At 35.9% G+C, this 18,229-nt stretch overlaps 1 protein-coding gene across 5 annotated transcripts in view; it reads left to right on the top strand.

Moving 5' to 3' along the window:
* The window catches only part of ST18 (ST18, C2H2C-type zinc finger), a 261,551-nt gene that overhangs the window by 112,547 nt on the left and 130,775 nt on the right, over positions 1-18,229 (top strand). For 3 of the 5 annotated variants that reach the window (XM_023530034.1, XM_023530032.1, XM_023530029.1), the window contains exon 1: positions 16,500-16,742. The exons of the other annotated variants lie outside the window; for them this stretch is intronic. The gene's annotated coding sequence lies outside the window, so the exon portion shown is untranslated. Of the gene's footprint in view, positions 1-16,499; positions 16,743-18,229 lie in introns of those variants that run through there. 5 annotated transcript variants of the gene reach the window in all.

Genomic DNA, 18,229 nt, shown 5'->3' with positions numbered 1-18,229 from the left:
AATGTTCAAGTTGAACTGCAACTCTTAGACACAAGAAATCGTGGAGTGTTTTCAGTTAACTCATTCTATTGTGTTCGAGAAATGCAACTCATTATGCCATTATGGCATTTGGGGGAGTAAGTGCCAGGTTTCAAATGCTTTTTATCAAAACCTCCTGTTTTTAGTCACATACAACTTTTGTGAATTTTCTTGTTATGTTGAAATTCTCCAAATAGTTTTAGGTCATATATTGAAAATATTCATATATTCAAAATGTGTTGAATACTTCTCTGCCTTAATTTGCAAATATTTGGGCACATTCTTTTTACTCTCCTCCATTTGATGGTTAGATTTACAAAGTTAAATTTAGCATTTAAGAAGTTGATAGGATAAAATTTTATATCAGTTACTTGCAACACCATTAAGAAAGCATTTCTTCATTCGTGTATTCCACAAACATGTGTCGAGTAGCTCCTACTTGATGTCATATGCTGTACTAAGTGCAAGATTTGTATAAAAGATAGTTCCTGTTCGCAGGGAAATGATGACTTAATGGGGAATATATTAGGGAGAAATATAAATGACAAAACAGTAGACTGAATGTCATTTGGAAGTATTAATAGTGCATTGGTGGAGAACAGAGACCCTAAAAGGAAAATTATTGTTAAAAACTCCATGGATAGTTATCATATAATTTTTGTAAGATCTATTTGAACCCAGGAACTTTGAGGGAGAATGAGAGGTTGGGGAAAAAATATTAAGTGGTAATATTGATAAGCCACTAGATCCCAAGCATCATAGGAAACAGTGCACTAGTGAAATTCGAGAAATATTAAACAACACTACTGATTCATGATTGGAAGGACAAAGTGACAATGCGCTCTCTTGCATTAATGGTAGCAGAATACACTGGTATTACTGTAGTAGAAAGCAATCTGGAAGAAGGTACCAAATGCTTTAAATATACTCAGACACTTTGGTGCAATACTTTTATTTATGAGACTCTTTTCAGAATAATTTAAGAGAATCTTTTCTAAATAGGGAAAAATACTTTCCAACAAGAGTTTTTACCACAGCATTGTTTATAATGGAGAAGTTCTGAAAAGCCCTTGTCATATAGCAGGGGAAGATTGAGCATACCATGGAACAAACATTTTATGAAATTAAGTTTGTTGACTCCACCCAGTACAATGATTTTTTTTTTTTACAAAGACTTTAGAAGACACTATAATGTTAAGTGAAATTAGAAGGAGACAAAATTGTGTATGCACTGTGTTCAAATGATGTAAAACAAGAAATAAACATTTTTTTTCCATGGAAAATGTTTGGAGGAAAATAAAACAGATTATTATTCTTTTATATTTGGAAATGTTTTCCACATTTTCTCGAGGTTCACATTGCATTTCTTAGGGAGAGAAACATTAAAAATAAAGATCAGCTACAAGAGGTAAAAAAGTGGTCTTACCATGATTAACAAAGTAAGTTTTTAAGAGCCTTTACGGAGACTCCATCCATGAACTTGTAAGAGAAAATATTCCTGATGAGAGGGCTAGAAAGAAAGAACATTAGACTTGGGTTCAGACATTTAATAAATAATCCAGTAAATGTGGCTAAAACCAACTTATGTCAATTTCTTCTTCTATAAAATGAAGGGCTTGTGCTAAGTGACTTCGAAGGACCCTTAAACATCTCCCATTTTGATTTCATGATCCCACCATGAAATTGCCAGTACAGACAGAGAAAAGAGTTCCTCAATTCTGACATGCAGAATAATACTGATACTCAAACTCCAGATGAAGAGTCAGTTAGAGGAGGATCCAAGCCATTCCACGATGCTCTCAAACACTCCTCTAAAACGTAATTTCTAATTGTATTGAACCACACCTATTCCCACTGAACTCATACCATATTTTCTTAGAAATATCTGTAACAATGATACACATTATGTTTTTATGAAGTTCTGACATCTTATTAAGTAACAGAAGTCTTTCAGGAGCTTGGTATCCCAGCCTATGCTCTTATACCTTAGAATTGAGCATCAGGTTATACTTCTCCTCACCATTTTCCAGAAGAAAATCATCAGTTATGGTAAGTAAAATATATTCACCTATTTGTGCATCAGAGTTTATCTTAAAAGTTTCCTAGGAGTAACCCGCCCAGTTCACATCCAAATAGAGGATAATGGGTCATCTTTTCAGGTGTACAGTACTGGTTAGGGTTTTGGATTTCAAGAGAATGGGTCTATATTTAACTGATAACATTACAGAGCTATACTCCATGAGGGACTATCATCAAAGCAATCACCACTGGCTTCGGTCTAAATCTTCCCTGATAGAAATAATATTTAGTGATGGTAACTTGCAGGACATTCTAGATATTATAAAATTTATTCTGAGATAGAGTTACAGCAACAAAACTCTATCCAATTTGGACTCCATGCACTATAGCTTGATGTCCTCAGCCTCTATTTTTGGACAGCATAAAAAATCATGGTGTGTCCTGTGAAGATGTTGCTGGGTATAGTGTTCATAGTGTTATGTAGGGTCTTCTTTATGAGGCAAAAGTACAGCTGGTTTCAGTGTCAGGAGTAGCTGAACTTCTCTGGATCTATTGTGACTTCATAGGTACTGTGTGACTGGTTTCGCTTGAGCACTGATGCTAAGTCCTTTACAGTAGTGTTGCTGGCACACCCACAGCAGAGGAATAGGGATATCTGCTCTGTGTTCTTCAGCCATATCCCTGCCTTGTTTTATATTCCCCAACTTGGCTTTCCTTTCCTTTCCTTTATTCCTCCTTTACATTTAATATACATTCTTACATTTTATGAATTCTTGCAAGCTGCTTTAAGTTCTTATTAGTAAATAAGTAGATAAATCGATGGTCTTCTCTGCTTCACCCAGTGATGTGGAGGCCTAGGAAGATACCAGGCCTGCTGAATGTTGAGCAAGGTCTCTTCCCTCATGCCTGTCTTTGGTCTGCTCCAAATTTTAAGACCTGTAGAGGTAGGAACTAGTCTATATTTTAGTCAATTCTTAGTACAGTAAGTGAAACATTAAAAAGTTGAATATGAGGAGACTCAGAAAAGCTTCTGTCTAAATTAACATTCAATTTTTGTAATGAAGAAGGATGGGGATGCATTTTTATGTGTACAGATACATTCATGCTAGACCAAAATGCTCACTGCTATTTCTCAATATTTGAATTTTATTCTAATCAGCAAATATGTAGGGAAGGGTCTTTAGTGCACTCTCTTCTGCCTAAAGGGAGCTTGCTGATAAGAGTGAAAAATAACAATAAATCACCAAATTTATATTTAGGGGTGAGCTATGATTGTTATGCTTATTTTCATGCCCTGCTTCCTTTTAATCTCACTCTGATCTCAGATGTCAGTGTCTAGATGAATTAGATGCCTAGATGAAAGGCAGGAATGAGGCAGCAGTTGAGGGGATCCCAGAGAGAATGCGTCCAAGATAAGATCAGGGTCTGGCAGCCAGAGAATGTTTCTGCTCTTTGCCACTGAGCCTGACAGCCCTGTGTTACTTACTGGTTCCCAAGTGTGTTGATGCAAATACCTGCTTAAAATTTATATGCAGCAAAGAGAATGTATAACACTGCTCTTAAATATGAGTAATTATTCTGCCATTTTTGTTAATAATAAATAAATGTTTTCCCACTCAATCATAAAGTCCTTAAGGACTTGGAATTTCTAGTGTACCATCTTCTGCAGAAACTATCATCTCTGAATCTTTTCCAAGGGGAGGATTTTTGTGTGTGTGTTTTTGTTTGTTTGTTTTTCTTTATTTCTGAGTTCAGAGGGAAAGCTTTAGCCTTGCTCCCCATTGCTACTTCCAATTTATTCTTGAAATTTTGAAAATTTTAATTTCTGTGAAGTTCATGTTATCTTAACCACTCTTTACTGTTCCTTGTTGCTGTCCCACACAGTCACAGACCATTCCAGTAGCAGCTCACCATCTTCCTCTTCACCACATTCCTAATATCACTCTTGGCAACATGGTCATCCTACTCATATATGGGCCTCTCATCTCCATGATGTCCCCACCTGCAGTGACCTTTTCTTTAATATCCCCTCAGGGCTTATTCTCATGTCATAACATGAGCTTGTTCTTACCAATACCTGCAATATCTAGAAGTCTACATTTTAAGTGTTAACTCCTTCCTGATTCCTTTCTCCTCTTTTATAAGCATAGCTGCCACAGTTCATCATTACATACCATTGAAACCACATCCAGCTTTCTTCCCCCACTTTCACTCTATTGTACTCACCTGCTTAAAAATTGATCTTCCTTATAGCTAATTCCCTTTCAACTTTGTACCATCAGTCAAGTAGATAAACAAGGCTACAGAATAATGGACTGTTTTATGTGTCACTCTCTTCTCAAGCCCCCGACAGTCCTTACTGTTCTAAATTATATTGGCAGACAGAAACTCTCACCCTTCTCCTGTGAAAATGCTGCCATTCTAAACCTATACATTTCCTTTACTTGTGCAACAAATTTCACATGCTTCCACTTTTATAAGGGTTTCCTCCCATTACAATACCCTCCTTCCATTTCATCATCAGTTTGTCCTTCTCTAGTATATAATTCCTAAGTGAAAAAAATGATATAGCATTTTTAAACAAAGTTTTCCTTGACCTCCATCTTTAATTACACGTTTATTAGTCTGTTCATGGTCACAGTAACACATCTTGAAAGAGCCATCCATTGCCCAAGTGTCCATTTTTTGTGTAGCTATCTCATTTTCTTATAAGTACACTTCATTTTATCCTTATCATTTCTAAAAATGGTCTTACCTGATCACTATTAACATCAAATTGCCAATTCGATGGTCCTTTTTCCATCCGTCCTCTACTTATTTGACTAATTGCCACCTCTAATATCAGTTGCTCAGTTTCCTCTATGACGTCTTACCTTGTGCTTGTCCTTAATTATTACCTTGTTCTATAGTGTGGTCCTTAGTTTTCTACTCTTCCCCACAGCTATATTCTTCCTATGTCATCTTATCTAGTCCCTTTGGCTTTAAATACTATCTTCATCACTATGACACCAAAATTTATATCTTTTAAACTGGACTTTGCACCGAAATCCAGAATTCTTCCCAGTAGGCACCCTAATTTTAACATGGCCAAAAGACAATTCTTTATTTTCCTACCCCTACTAAAACTTGTTCCTTCAAGTTTCTTTGTCACTAAATGCACTTCCTTCCATGTCGTTGCTCAGGCCTCAAAATAAGAAGTAATTTTTTTCTCACTTCCAACATATTTTATGGATTCTATCTCCAAAATATTTTTTTAATCTGACCATATTTCTCCATCTCCATTGCTCCCCTTCTAGAACATAAGCAACCTTATAACTGCCTGGATTACTTCCATAGCATTTACTTTGTCTTCTTGCTTGTCCTCTGTCTCCTTTCAATTTATTCTCCATACAGAGTGATCTTCTAAAACTATAAGTCGATTTGTGCTTCTCTTCCAGTTGGAGCCAACCAGTAGTTTTCCATTATATTTACAGTGAATCTAAACATCTGGCCACAGCTTAAGCCCTGAATCATCTGATGTTTCTCATTCTCTTTCTTGTTCACTGTGCTCCAACACAGGACCTTCTTGTTTTCCTTCAAACATACCAGGGCCATTGTCTCCTTATGGCTTTTGCACTTGCCTCTTCCTCTGCTTAAGATTCTTTGTCCTCAGATCTTCCACATGCTAACTCTTCAGACTATGACTCATTCAGATCTAAACTTAAATATCATGTTTTCAGTGATGTCTTCCATTGTAAATCTTATCCCTGCACACACACACACATGCACACATACACACACACGTGCACACACATACACACACATACACACTCACTCTTTATCTCATTCCCCTGCTTTATTTCATTCACAGCTATTAACTTGCACTCACTTTTTCTGTTGATGCTTTCATAATGAATAAGGTATCTTACTATTCTTCTTAAAGTTCCTTTCAATAATAAATGTGTGAAAAAAGGAGAAAAAGTTAGGCTGCATCTAGCCTTTTGTTTTCGGTTTCAAAATCTGGAAATTCCTTTAACAGTCCTTGAGAACACCTAGTTTTACATGTTATGTTCACTTCTACCCTTCTCAGTTATAGAATCAAAAACTAAGACACAAAGGCTGGTCTAATTTTATATAGAGATTTACTAACAGAACAGGGCCCCAAGTTTTTCTGACTCAACATGGGGGTTAAGAAGTTAATTTCCTTAGCCATTATTTTCTTATACAATATAAGCCTCAGTTTTTTGTCTGTACTGTGGAGACTGTAACTTATACTTCTCAGTGTTTTTGTGAGAATTGTTACATTATAAAAATAAAGTGATCAGCACAGTGTCTGAGTCACTAAGTGTTAAATGGATATTAACTATTATTATTAGTAATATGGTTATTAGTCCATAAAAAGTTCATAATATTTCCTTATAATATAATGTATTGGGGTATTATATAGTAACAATATCTTGATACTACTATTTTTCTGACAATTTGGTAGAGCATGAAATGAAGTATAATAAACTTGACTAGTTAAGTGCACCCACATATTTAAGTCTCTTTTGGCTTAAAGACATGGAAGTTACTGTAACTTAGACGCTTAGCAATTAAAAAATTAAAAGTATCCAGAGCACCAACACAAAGTGTTGGTAAGGATGTAAAACAATAGCAACTCTCATTCATTGCCAGTGAAAATGCAAAATTACACAGCTATTTAGAAAAGCAGTTTGGCTGTTTCTTATAAAACTGAACACATCTTACTATACATTTCAGCAAATGTACTCCTCGGTATTTACACAGAGGAGTTGGAAACATGTCTACACAAAAATCTGCACACTGATGTTTATAGCAGATTTAATCAAAGTTGCCAAAACTTGAAAGCAACCGAGATGTCTTTCAGTAGATGAATAGATAAACAAACTGTGGTACATCCATACAATGGAATATTATTCAGCAAAAAGAAAAAGTAGCTATCAAGTCATAAAAAGACATAGGGGATGTTTGAATGCATATTACTAAGTGAAAGAAGCCAATCTAGAAAGGCTACATACTGTATGATTCCAACTATGACATTCTGGAAAAGGCAAAACTATGAAGGCTGTAAAAACATCAGTGGTTACTAGGGGGCAAGGAGGGAGGGATGAATATGTGGAGCACAAAGGATTTTTAGGGAAGTGATAATACTCCATGTGATATTATAATGGTGGATACATGCCATTTTACATTTGTCCAAACCCATGTACTATAAGCGCCCTAAAGTAAACTATGGACCTAGGATGATAATGACGTCAATGTAGGTTCATCAATTATATAACAAATATATTACGCTGGTGGGAGATATCAATGAAGGGGAGGCCATGTATGTGTGGGGGCTGGCAGTATAGAGGAAATCTCTGTACCTTCTCAATTTTGCTGTGAAACTAAAACTGCTCTATATATTTTTTTTAATTTGAAAATAATTTTTGATTGGAAGTTCAACAAGAATTATCATTTTATTTGTTTATTTTGGATCAGTGGCTTTTGAAATTTTGAACTTTTAATATTATTGATCTGATTGGAACAATCATCTTAAGGAACATTTTCTTCTCCATTTATGAGGACATTGTGGGAGACTTATTGTTTATAAACTCCACATAACTATCAATTTTCTTAGTATTTTATTTCTTAGTGTTCACGAAATAAGGCATCTACATCTCCAAAATATTGTACATAAATTCAACTGGAAAAATCTCATTATTTTAAAGAGTGTAAAATAACTAAAAGGAACTCTGGTAGATTTTACTTATAAAAATCTATATGATATTATCAGAAATTAGAAGAATTAAATATACACAGAAAATGTTAACACCAAGTTTACTCATAATTGTGACTAAATTTGAGGAACAACGTTTGGCACTGAGAGCTCTGCAAAGATTGAATTGATTCTCTCAGTAGTCACTTGAGTGTGTTCTTGTCAAAGATGTTTTGTGAAACTCTGGATAAGAATTTGCCTTAGGTAACTGTGAAATCTTCCAATGTCAGTGGTTTATGAATCTATCTTAACATTTTGGGATTATTTAACTTTTTTTTCCCTGCAAAGCTCAGAGTATTTTGAGCCATCTATGTGTCTATCTGGGAGATGATTTAGATGGAGGAGAAGAGGGAGCAACTTCACTTCCTCTCGGTATGTGACAGAAGAATCCAGTCTGTCCAAATTGCAATATACTCATCACTTGTCAATTCCCTGATCTGGATCTGTGTGGAAAATGGAAACCAGCTTGAAATGTAAACTGTTAGTTGTAACATTCTTAATGGGGCAACAGAAGGCTAAGAAGGCAGAAGAATCCCTTCACAGAAGTACTAACGCCTCAAACAATCTGGTTCCATGTATTTGGGTGTTTGGGGAAAAAACTACAACCCACATAAAGGCCTGAGTATAGCCGTAAGAAAAGTTTTGACCCCTTTTGAGTAGAGTATTCTGTGAGACAGTCACATTTAATGCCTCTTTTAAATGATGTCTAGAGATTAAAGTTATTCCTAGAATGAGCAAGAATGAGCATGACACCTTCAGTAAGTGGTCAGAAGCTAACTATGCAGTCAGTACATAAAAAGTAGCAGGTAAGGTAGCTGAATAGGTAGGCTGAGATAAAATTGAGAAGGTCCAAGCAGCACTAAGAAGTTGGGACTTTATCCTACAGATTAAGGAGACTTTTAAGCAGGAAACATATTTACTAGGCTAATACTAGCTGCATAAGAAATTCACACAAAAAGTACAATGACACAGCACAAGCATAGTTTAATTTTTAATCATGTAAATAGTCTTAAAATTTCTCGATTTGAAAAGGTCATTCAGAAATCAAACTGACTGGTGTTCTACCATCTTCAACATAATGGCTTTCAAGGTCACCTTTGTGCAGCTGGCAGAAGAGAACAAAGCTTGGAGATTGAGTTTGGGAGGATTTTATGGGTGGACTGGAAGTAACAAGCATATGTTGTTGCACTGCCTTGGCACATAGCCACACCTAACTTTAAAGGAGGGTGGGAGGGGTAGTCTGCTTGTTTGTCCAGGAAGAAAAGGAAAGCCGTAAGGATGGGCACAACTAGGTTTGCTTTATAAAAAAAAAGAAATGCTGGTGACAGGGGAAAGGGTGTCCTGAGAAATGGCATGTTTTCCTGGGACTGTCAGAGATACTGGGTACTAGGATATGTTAGGAGCTCAGATAATGAATGATGAGAACTTAGAACAAGGCATTAGAAATAGGGTTGAAAATACAATTCAAGGAATTTGTAAAGAACTCTGGGTAGCTATGGGAATGTCAGGGAACTTGCTACAGGGGGTCCTGTGGTATGAGTGGGCATGTTGTGTAGAGCAAACCAGAAGCATGGAAACCAGTCCACAAGATAACTAGTCAGTGACTCAATAGGACTAGAATTTTTTTTAAATTAAGTTTATTGGGGTAACATTGGTTAATACAATTATATAATTTTCAAGTGTACATTATCATTTGACATCTGTATCTTCTATTGTGTGTTTACCCAAAGTCCAGTTTCCTTCAGCTACCATATCTTGATCCCCTTTACCCACTTTGCCCTCCCCCTAAACTCTATGTTTGACCCTCTTTACCCTGTCTATCTCCCCACTCTTCTCCAACCCCACTAGTTACCACTAGTCTATAGTCCTCTGGTAACCACTAGTCTATAGTTCATATTCATGAGTCTCTGTTTGTCCTGCTCATTTGTTGCTTTTAGGTTTATGTCTCCCATATAAGTGATATCATATGATTTTCAACTTTTTCTCCATTGTATATATGTACCACAGCTTCTTTAGCCAATCACTTATCGTAGGACACTTCAGTTGCTTCCATGTCATAGCCACTGTGAATAATGCTGCTATGAACATCAGTGTGCAAATATCTTTTTGGATATGGGTTTTCAAGTCTTTGGGGTAAATGCCCAGTAGAGGGATTGCTGTATCATATGGTAGATCAATTCTCAGTTTTTTGAGGAACCTCCATAATGTTTTCTATACCACCAGTAGTGTACGAGGGTTCCTTTTGTTCCACATCCTCTCTAACATTTGTTATTACTTGTCCTGTTGATTATAGCTATTCTAACAGGTGTGAGATGGTATCTCATTGTGGTTTTGGTTTGCATTTCCCTGATTGCTAGAGATGTTGAGCATCTTTTCATATATTTGTTGGCCATTTCTATGTCCTCTGGGAGAAGTGTCTGCCCATTTTTTGATTGGATCATTTGTGGGTTTTTTTTGTTGTTGTTATTGAGTTGTATGAGTTCTTTGTATATTAAAGATATTAGGCCCTTGTCGGAGGCATTGCTTGCAAATATATTTTCCCATTCGGATGGTTTTCTCTTTACCTCGTTGATGATTTTTTTTTTTTTTTTTTTTTTGCTGAGCGGAAGCTTTTTTGTTTGTTTGATGTAGTCCTATTCATTTATTTTAGCTTTTACTTGCCTTGATTTTGAGGTCAGATTCATAAAATCCTCTTTAAGTCCAAGGCCCTTGAGTTTAGTTCCCATGTTTTCTTCTATGCATTTTATTGTTTCAGGTCTCATATTTAGGTCCTTAATCCATTTTGAGTTAATTTTGGTGTGTGGTGATAGACAAGAGTCTAGTTTCATTATTTTGCAGATGGCCTTCCAGTTTTCCCAGCACCATTTATTGAAGAGGCTTTCCTTTCTCCACTGTATGTTTTTGGCTTTTTTGTTGAAAATTATTTGCCCATATAAGTATGGGTTTACTTCTGGACTCTTGATTCTCTTCTACTAGTCTGTGTGTCTGTTTTGCTGCCAATACCATGCCATTTGGATTATTGTGGACTAGAACCTAAAATGGACTTCCTTCTAAGGTTGAGAAAGTTTATATTTTGGAGTTAACCCGAAATGAGAATGAAAAAAATGCCTGGAATCTTAAACCAGAAAAATGGCTAAATAAGCTCATTAACTGAACTGTGCATTTGCACGTTGTTGAGAGCCCTTAGCTGTGCTGTAGACAAGTGGTGAATACTGAATGATAGGAGACCCACCAAATCTGAGACAGCCCACAAGTCACATCATATTTGTCATCCTTGCCTCATATCCTAGAATTAGGTCCAGAATAGTCTCTGGTCATGATGTCTGTTCAGCAAAGTGTAAGAAAAATATTGCACAATCTCTGGAAACATGTTCAACATTTTAAGAGTCTTTGCAAATGATTTATTTAAACATGTTTTCTCTTTTTCTCACCTCTTGAAAAGTCAGTGGCATTAGCCAAGCATCCAGAGCAGTCAGCTTCACCTCCAATCCCAGGATATTCAGAGTGTTAGCCAACATGCTGTCTGAGGGCTTGGGCCATTCTTAATCCATCCTTCTTCCTTTGCTCTTTCTTTACTTTTGTTGTTTTAAATGTTAATTGTTCAGTCACAAAGACACTTCTTTCAAACACATTTACAAAACTAATTGTAGAAAACACAGAGAATCCTTTGTTTGAGACATTGTGGGTCTACTGTGAGAAGGAAACCTGGAAGTCAAATTATCTTTTTAGAAAATGTGAGTTTTTTCCTAAGTGGAATCATAATAGGCCTGATTTGCCTTTCTGTGATGAGGGGACTAAGCTAGTTGTTATAGACTGAATGTTCGTGTCCTTCTCCCAAATATGTTGAAAACCTAACCCTGAATGAGATATTTGATGTTAAGGCTTTTGAGAGTTAATTAAATTTAGATAACAAAGGTAAGGCCCACACGATGAAATTAGTGCCCTTAAAAGAAGAGAAAGAAACCAGAGCTTGCTGTCTCCACCATGTGAGGACACAATGAGAAAATAGTCGTCTGTAAGCCGGGAAGAGAGTTCTCACCAGGAACTGAACCACCTTGCACTTGGACTTCCCAGCCTCTAGACTGTGAGAAATAATGTCTGTTGTCTCTGATATTTTGTATTAGCAGTCTGAACTAAGATTAAGCACAACTTTATTTAAATAATGTGTGTGTAAGAAAAGGAAGTATGCAGAGAAATGAGACATTAAAGACCTGCACAGCTAAAATGACTTTACATATGTCCAACATATGCACAGTGCTTGACTTTCAGTTATGGGAATGTGATCCAGAACAAACAATAATGTTGAGGGATGTTGTGGATGAGCATATTACCATGGCAACTTTTCAGATCACCTAAGTCCATGATCCAAATCCACCATTTCACCACATATATCAAGTATATAAAGAGATCTTAACACAGATTTTACACAGGTGAGTGATGCTGCACATCGCTTGGTGAATGAGAACAAGGTAGATAGAATACGAGTGAGCTGGCCATCAAGTGCATGGACCATGTGCAATTCAGCTACTTGGTTACAAAGCAAAACTTCATCTATCTGATATCATGGCCATATTGCAAATATATAGATATAGACTTAATAGATATAGAAAGAAATATAGAAACAGGCATAGTTGTAGGCATAGAAATAGAGAAAGATGTACATACAAGTACAGAAATATATAGATATACACCATGCTTCTCAGCAAATATTTTACCCCTCACTATATTTTAAACTGTGTTTTAGTGTTCATGTGGTTCCCGATGAAAAGAAATCCCCTGAAAAAGAAAGAGCTTTAAAATTTTTCTTTGATTCCATCAATTTTACATTTAAAAAAAAACTTTACTTTCCTGAATGATAACAGCTTTATAAAAGTTTAGAAGATGCTACATTAGAAAACTTTTCTATTGGTATCAATTTTTTAATAAAAATGCCAAAGGATAAAAGGAAAAATATTCTCTAGAGAGTTTCCTTATCATATCCATGGTGGTTTTCACTGATCTGATGTGATGTATAGATATGAGTGAAACAGGCAGTATTGCATCGTGGTTAAGAGTGTAAGCCTGGAGGCAGACCACCTGAGTTTGCATCTTAGTTCAACAACTTTACCGGCAATGCGTACTAGGGAAATTTAATGACATTTTAGTGCCTCGACTTCCAAATTAATCCATGAAAAGCACTTAGAACTTGGCATAAGATAAGCAGTAAGAATAATGTTAGCTATCATTACTATTGATCATACCATCATTATTATAGGAAGCATTTGAGCTAATATGTAGCTGCATTGGGGGTATCTCTTTTTTCACTCATTATCAAAATGTCATATGATTCTATAATTTTCCTAAAATCTGATTCAATTTTGCTACATTTTATTGGGTTTAAATATTCTACTGAATAAATAGCTATAGGAAATACCCAGAGTCCATATGAAGAGATGAAAAAATGGGGCATGTGAACTGGATGGGCAATATCCTTATGATTCAAGGTTCTTTGGTTTAATCCCAGGCAGTGCGTAGAATTTAGGTGTGCTGTCTACACCTGACCCTGATAGAGCATGTTCACAAATGTTGGCATGAAAAGTGGAAGACCCAGAAGTCAAACCTATAGTTTGGCTTCTATCGCATCACTAAGCTTGGGATCCAGCTGACCTTTACTACCAGAATCTGGAACGCTTCAAAGAAAACCTTACCACTTAGCTCTAATGGCCTGTTACTGACTTCTTTAGGGATGCTCTGAGCTACCAAGGCAGCCCACACTGAAGAGAATGAATTCTCATGTCTGAAGATTCTAGCCATACCTCAGCAGATTTTAGAGAGGAAGGCAGCTAGAAAGGAAGTGTGGCCAGCACCATGACAAATTCCACACCAGGCACTTATAAAATTTCTGAGAGTAGGGAATTTCTTTTTTGGTCTCCCTAGGGATCATACGGATGTAGGGCACTTTTCTGTGCCCAGTAGCAATTAGCTTTTAAGTTTAAATGCATTTAAACTGAGCTTTTAAAATTCTAAAATTAGCTGATATCATGTTCAGTGGTGAAAGACTAAAATTTTTTCCTCTAAGATCAGGTGTCTGCTCTTACAACTTCTAATTCGTACTGAAGGTTCTAGCCAAGACAATTACACAGGAAAATAAAATAAAAGTTATCCAGATTGAAAAGAAACAGTAAAACTACCTATGTTTTCAGAAGACATGACATTGTATATAGATTTGTATGTAGAAAATACTAAGGAGTCTACTAGAAAACTACTGGAACTAATAAACAAGCTCAGTAAGGTTTCAGGTTATAAAATAAACATACAGAAATCAATTGTATTTCTGTACAGTCGCCATGAACGAACAAAACATGGAAGTAAGAAAACAATTTTACTTACAATGGCATTAAAAAGAATAAAATATATAGGAATAAATTTAACAAGAGAAGGGAGTTGGCCTGGGGGAGTGGAATGGAAGGGCAAATGAGGTATAACTGCTAATGGTTATGGATTTCTTCGCAGGGGGTGGTGGAAATGTTCTAAAATTATGGCAATGGTTGCACAACTCTATAATATAGTAAAAATCATTGAATTGTATACTTTAAATGGGTAAATTATTTGATATGTCATTTAGATTTCAATAAAGCTCTTATTTTTAAAATTTCCAATATTAGGTTTATTTTGGTGTTAATATCTATTAAAGTTGCTGAAATTGATCAGGTGACTGGTCTGTCAGAAATTCATATTGTTACTACACTATACCTTTGGCAACAACATTCGCATCTTATATGGAGTCATTTATATCTTGTATTGGTATAGCTGATAGCTCAGTAAAGGGATTCATTTAAAAAGTGGAGTTTGAGTACTATATACTCCCAGTGTGGGTACTTTCAGATTGGACATTTGCTGCTTCTAATTTTCCTTGCATTGAAATATTACCTTTAAATAGCACGATGAAATTCTGCACTAGGCAATTATATTATTTACAATGCCAAATATATTGCAAAACATTGATGAATTGATAGCCCACATGTTAGAAAGAAAAGTGAGTCTATACACCCTGTCACAAGGGAAATGGAACTATTTTTTAGAGTCAGGTTGTAAAGCAATTAATATTGTGCCCAGTTTTAGCAAGTAGTAGTCTACTTTGTTTTGATTAATATAGACTTGGACACCAGCATAACAGGCTAGAGGAATCCTATCCCTGTGCACGTGCTACCAGTTCCTTGGAAGGAAGGTATTCAGGAGAAAGGCTGGGGCCAGCCAGAAAAGGTGGACAGGAGTGAGTGGGGGCATTGAGGTGCCTCTCATAAAATCAAAATATTACAAGAGAACAATGGGAGCAAAGGGTCTCATTTTATTTAAGTCCCACTGGAAGAGAATGCAAAGTTCTTTTATGTCACATTCCTCATTCTGTACAGAGAGCCTAGCACCATGTCTATGAGGTTTGTTGAACGTTGAAAAGGTGTGGGAAGGTTTTAATTCTTTTTAATCAACTATTTTCATCTAAGGAAATAAGTTCTCATTAATGTTGCTCTCTTTTATTTTTTTCTTGTATAGGCGCAGAGTCTAGTTTGTTCTTATAAGATGATACTGTCACATTATTACAAATGCTAATCTAGAGTTCAACCCTATAAACAAGCAAAAAGTTAATTTTTTTTTAATTGGTTAGTATGAATATATAGCGAAGGGTGTTTTAAAAATACTTTCCAGGACAGTATTTGGAGACTGGATTTTTCGCCCAGTTTTTCATCCATACTTGTTTCATTAAAGCTCCTGCTCGTTTGGCATTTTGGTAGTCCTGCCTTTAAAATGTAAAAGGGCTTGTTGCAAATTTTGAAAAATTGTTTTTTCTATTATTAATTTATTGAATACCATTAGGAGTGAGAAGCATATTGAATATCCACTTGGAGTTAGGGATAAAGGTAGCCACGTGAAAAAATTCCCTGGTGAGAAAGGCACACAACTGGCAGAGAGAAGTGTGAGCTAGTGTCCAGTCCTGACAGCTAGTAATGGAAACATAGCACTTGGTGCACTGAACTAACAGACCCTTCTGTGTGCGACTCACATGGAATCTAGTGCAGAATAAAGCTTTCCTAAGCTCCACCCAGAAGTGTGGTTGCTTTTGTCATTTTAATTGGTCTGTGTTTGTGAAGTGGGGCCTCTATTTACTTATTGCTTGGGGCTTGTGTTTACCAAGCCTGGTGGAGGCCAAGTGACAGGGCTCCTGCAAGCTCTCCCGCTGTATCTTGAGGCACTTTTCTTTTCAGTATCTGTGCCTGTCTAATTCGTGAGCTTCTGTGAAGCAAGCACAGGAGGGTACAAGGCCTACAGGGAGGAATTACACCTAATTACTCAAATAATTGCTAGGCTGTTGCCTTCTTAGTCACTGAAAATAATTTCCAGGTCCCTGGCTTTTATAGATAGTCTTCTCGAGGCAGGAGGACACAGCCCCCTTTTTAACTCAGCCCATTCACTCACAAAATCAGAACACTCGAGCCTGCAAAATTAATAAGCACCACTTCCATTACATATATTTTAGGTTGTTGTTGCCGTGGCGATAAAGTCAGGGACATTGAATCTCCTCTGTTGAGCCATTGTTATCATCCCTGGCCATCTGCTGCAGAGGAGTGATATTCCATCTCATTTGCATGATGACTGATATATGGGAGGTTTGGAAGGACATATGCCACAGCAATCATGTGATGAAAATTAAAGTGAAAGTTTTGGGCCCAGAGCCGAAAAAAAATCTGTGTATGCGCATGAGGCTGTTGATGTGCAAATGTGAATCATATTGAGGAGGTCTGAATAGGGAGGTGTGACGTAAAGAGGGGACACAAACGCAGGTGCTTATCTCTAAGCAGTCAAAGGCACGGTTGTCATATCATGGGAACTACCTTTCAAAGAAACAGCTTTAGTGTTTCCGTTCAGCACACAAGGGAAGAGAGAAATATAAGTTCTGGAAACAAACAAAAAAGTAAGTTTAAAACTTTTGAACCACATATGGCTCGCACTGATGTAAAGTCACTCTGAATTTTAGTATGTTTTTGTGTCTGATGTCATAACACTTAGTTTTGATTCTGGGAAAAATGTATTACTAGAGGTTGAAGTTTAGAAGTGTGTCATTGGCTTTTCTGATGTGTGTTTTGAACTTCTGTTTCTGGTTCCTGCTGTGATGCATACTTGATCATTATTTTAAATGCTATTTCTGTCTTTCCTTTTTCATAGAAAAGATTATTGTATCTTCTTTGAGAAGGGTTTCAGAATAAAATGTCATGGTGCAATTGCATTTATACTGCATCAGTAACGTCTTTGTTCATCTACATTTTTTGAAATGTGCAAATTTGCAGCAGATAATACTTGATATGACATGAAACTTTCTTTGCAACAAAGTAAAGTGGAAATAATTTCTGAGATTGCAAAAATTACCAGCGAGACCCAAAATCTGACATCTCATTGGAATAGAGATCTTTTGGGGTAGAGAGAGGTTGTCAACGAATTGATTATTTTTATAAATGAGTAACCAATATTAAAAAGACGTTTCATATATTGTTTTTAAAAAGTCAAAATTCTGGTTGTGGCTACACATAGGGAAAGAGTTTGTGGAATGTTGTAAAGAAATTTAAATTGATAAGTATTGTATTTATAATCTTGTCTTTAAATATTTAGAGAATTGAATGAGAGCAGTCTCCTTAATGATACAGTTCATTTCTGATAAATGCAAATGTCAGAAAACTTCAGAAAGTCAAAGAGTAATATTAAAAAAGGCTGAAGAATGAGAAAGACTAACCTTGAACAAAATTTTGCAGAAGGATGAGTTCAATGAAATATTACTAAAGGATAGAGAAAAAAGTTTCATATACCTTGATAAACAGTACTTTGCCTCATATTCCTTTCATTCTAACAAGGTATTTATTAAACATACTTGCTTTGATACATGTGGAAATAAGAGAAGTAGCCTCTTAAATGGATATAGTGAGCTTTTTTGAGTTTCAAAGAACAAAGCAGCTAATAGGCAAAGTTTGTAAAATAACTTCTCCAATATTGAATTTTTTAAAGAAAGTGAATTATTGTCAGAAAAAGTAACACCAATTCTTATCTTATGCACTGCAAAATTCAATAAACTAAAAATTGAAAAATGAAGAAAAAATCTTGAATATAATTGTGTGTACTATCTTTATGTTAGAAAAAATAATAATTCCAAGGAATAATCAGATTCATAATCTAAAATAAAACTGAAATTACTTTCCCCTAACTTTTGTTTCCTTGCAAATAACATCTGCATATTATCCTACTTTTATGCGTGTAACCTAAGATTACCAGTGATCTCTTTTCTCTTTCTTCTAAATATTCAATTACGCAGTGGTGATTATTATGTGGCCTTCTTGGCTTACTCCAATATTAGATTAATATAGATTTTTTGTGCCAAATTAGCGGAAATCACTGTTGCACATAAGAGTGATT

This window comes from Pteropus vampyrus, unplaced genomic scaffold (genome assembly GCF_000151845.1).
Source record: "Pteropus vampyrus isolate Shadow unplaced genomic scaffold, Pvam_2.0 Scaffold45, whole genome shotgun sequence".
NCBI classification, from domain to species: domain Eukaryota; kingdom Metazoa; phylum Chordata; class Mammalia; order Chiroptera; family Pteropodidae; genus Pteropus; species Pteropus vampyrus.
This window is presented reverse-complemented; position numbering and strand designations above follow the sequence as displayed.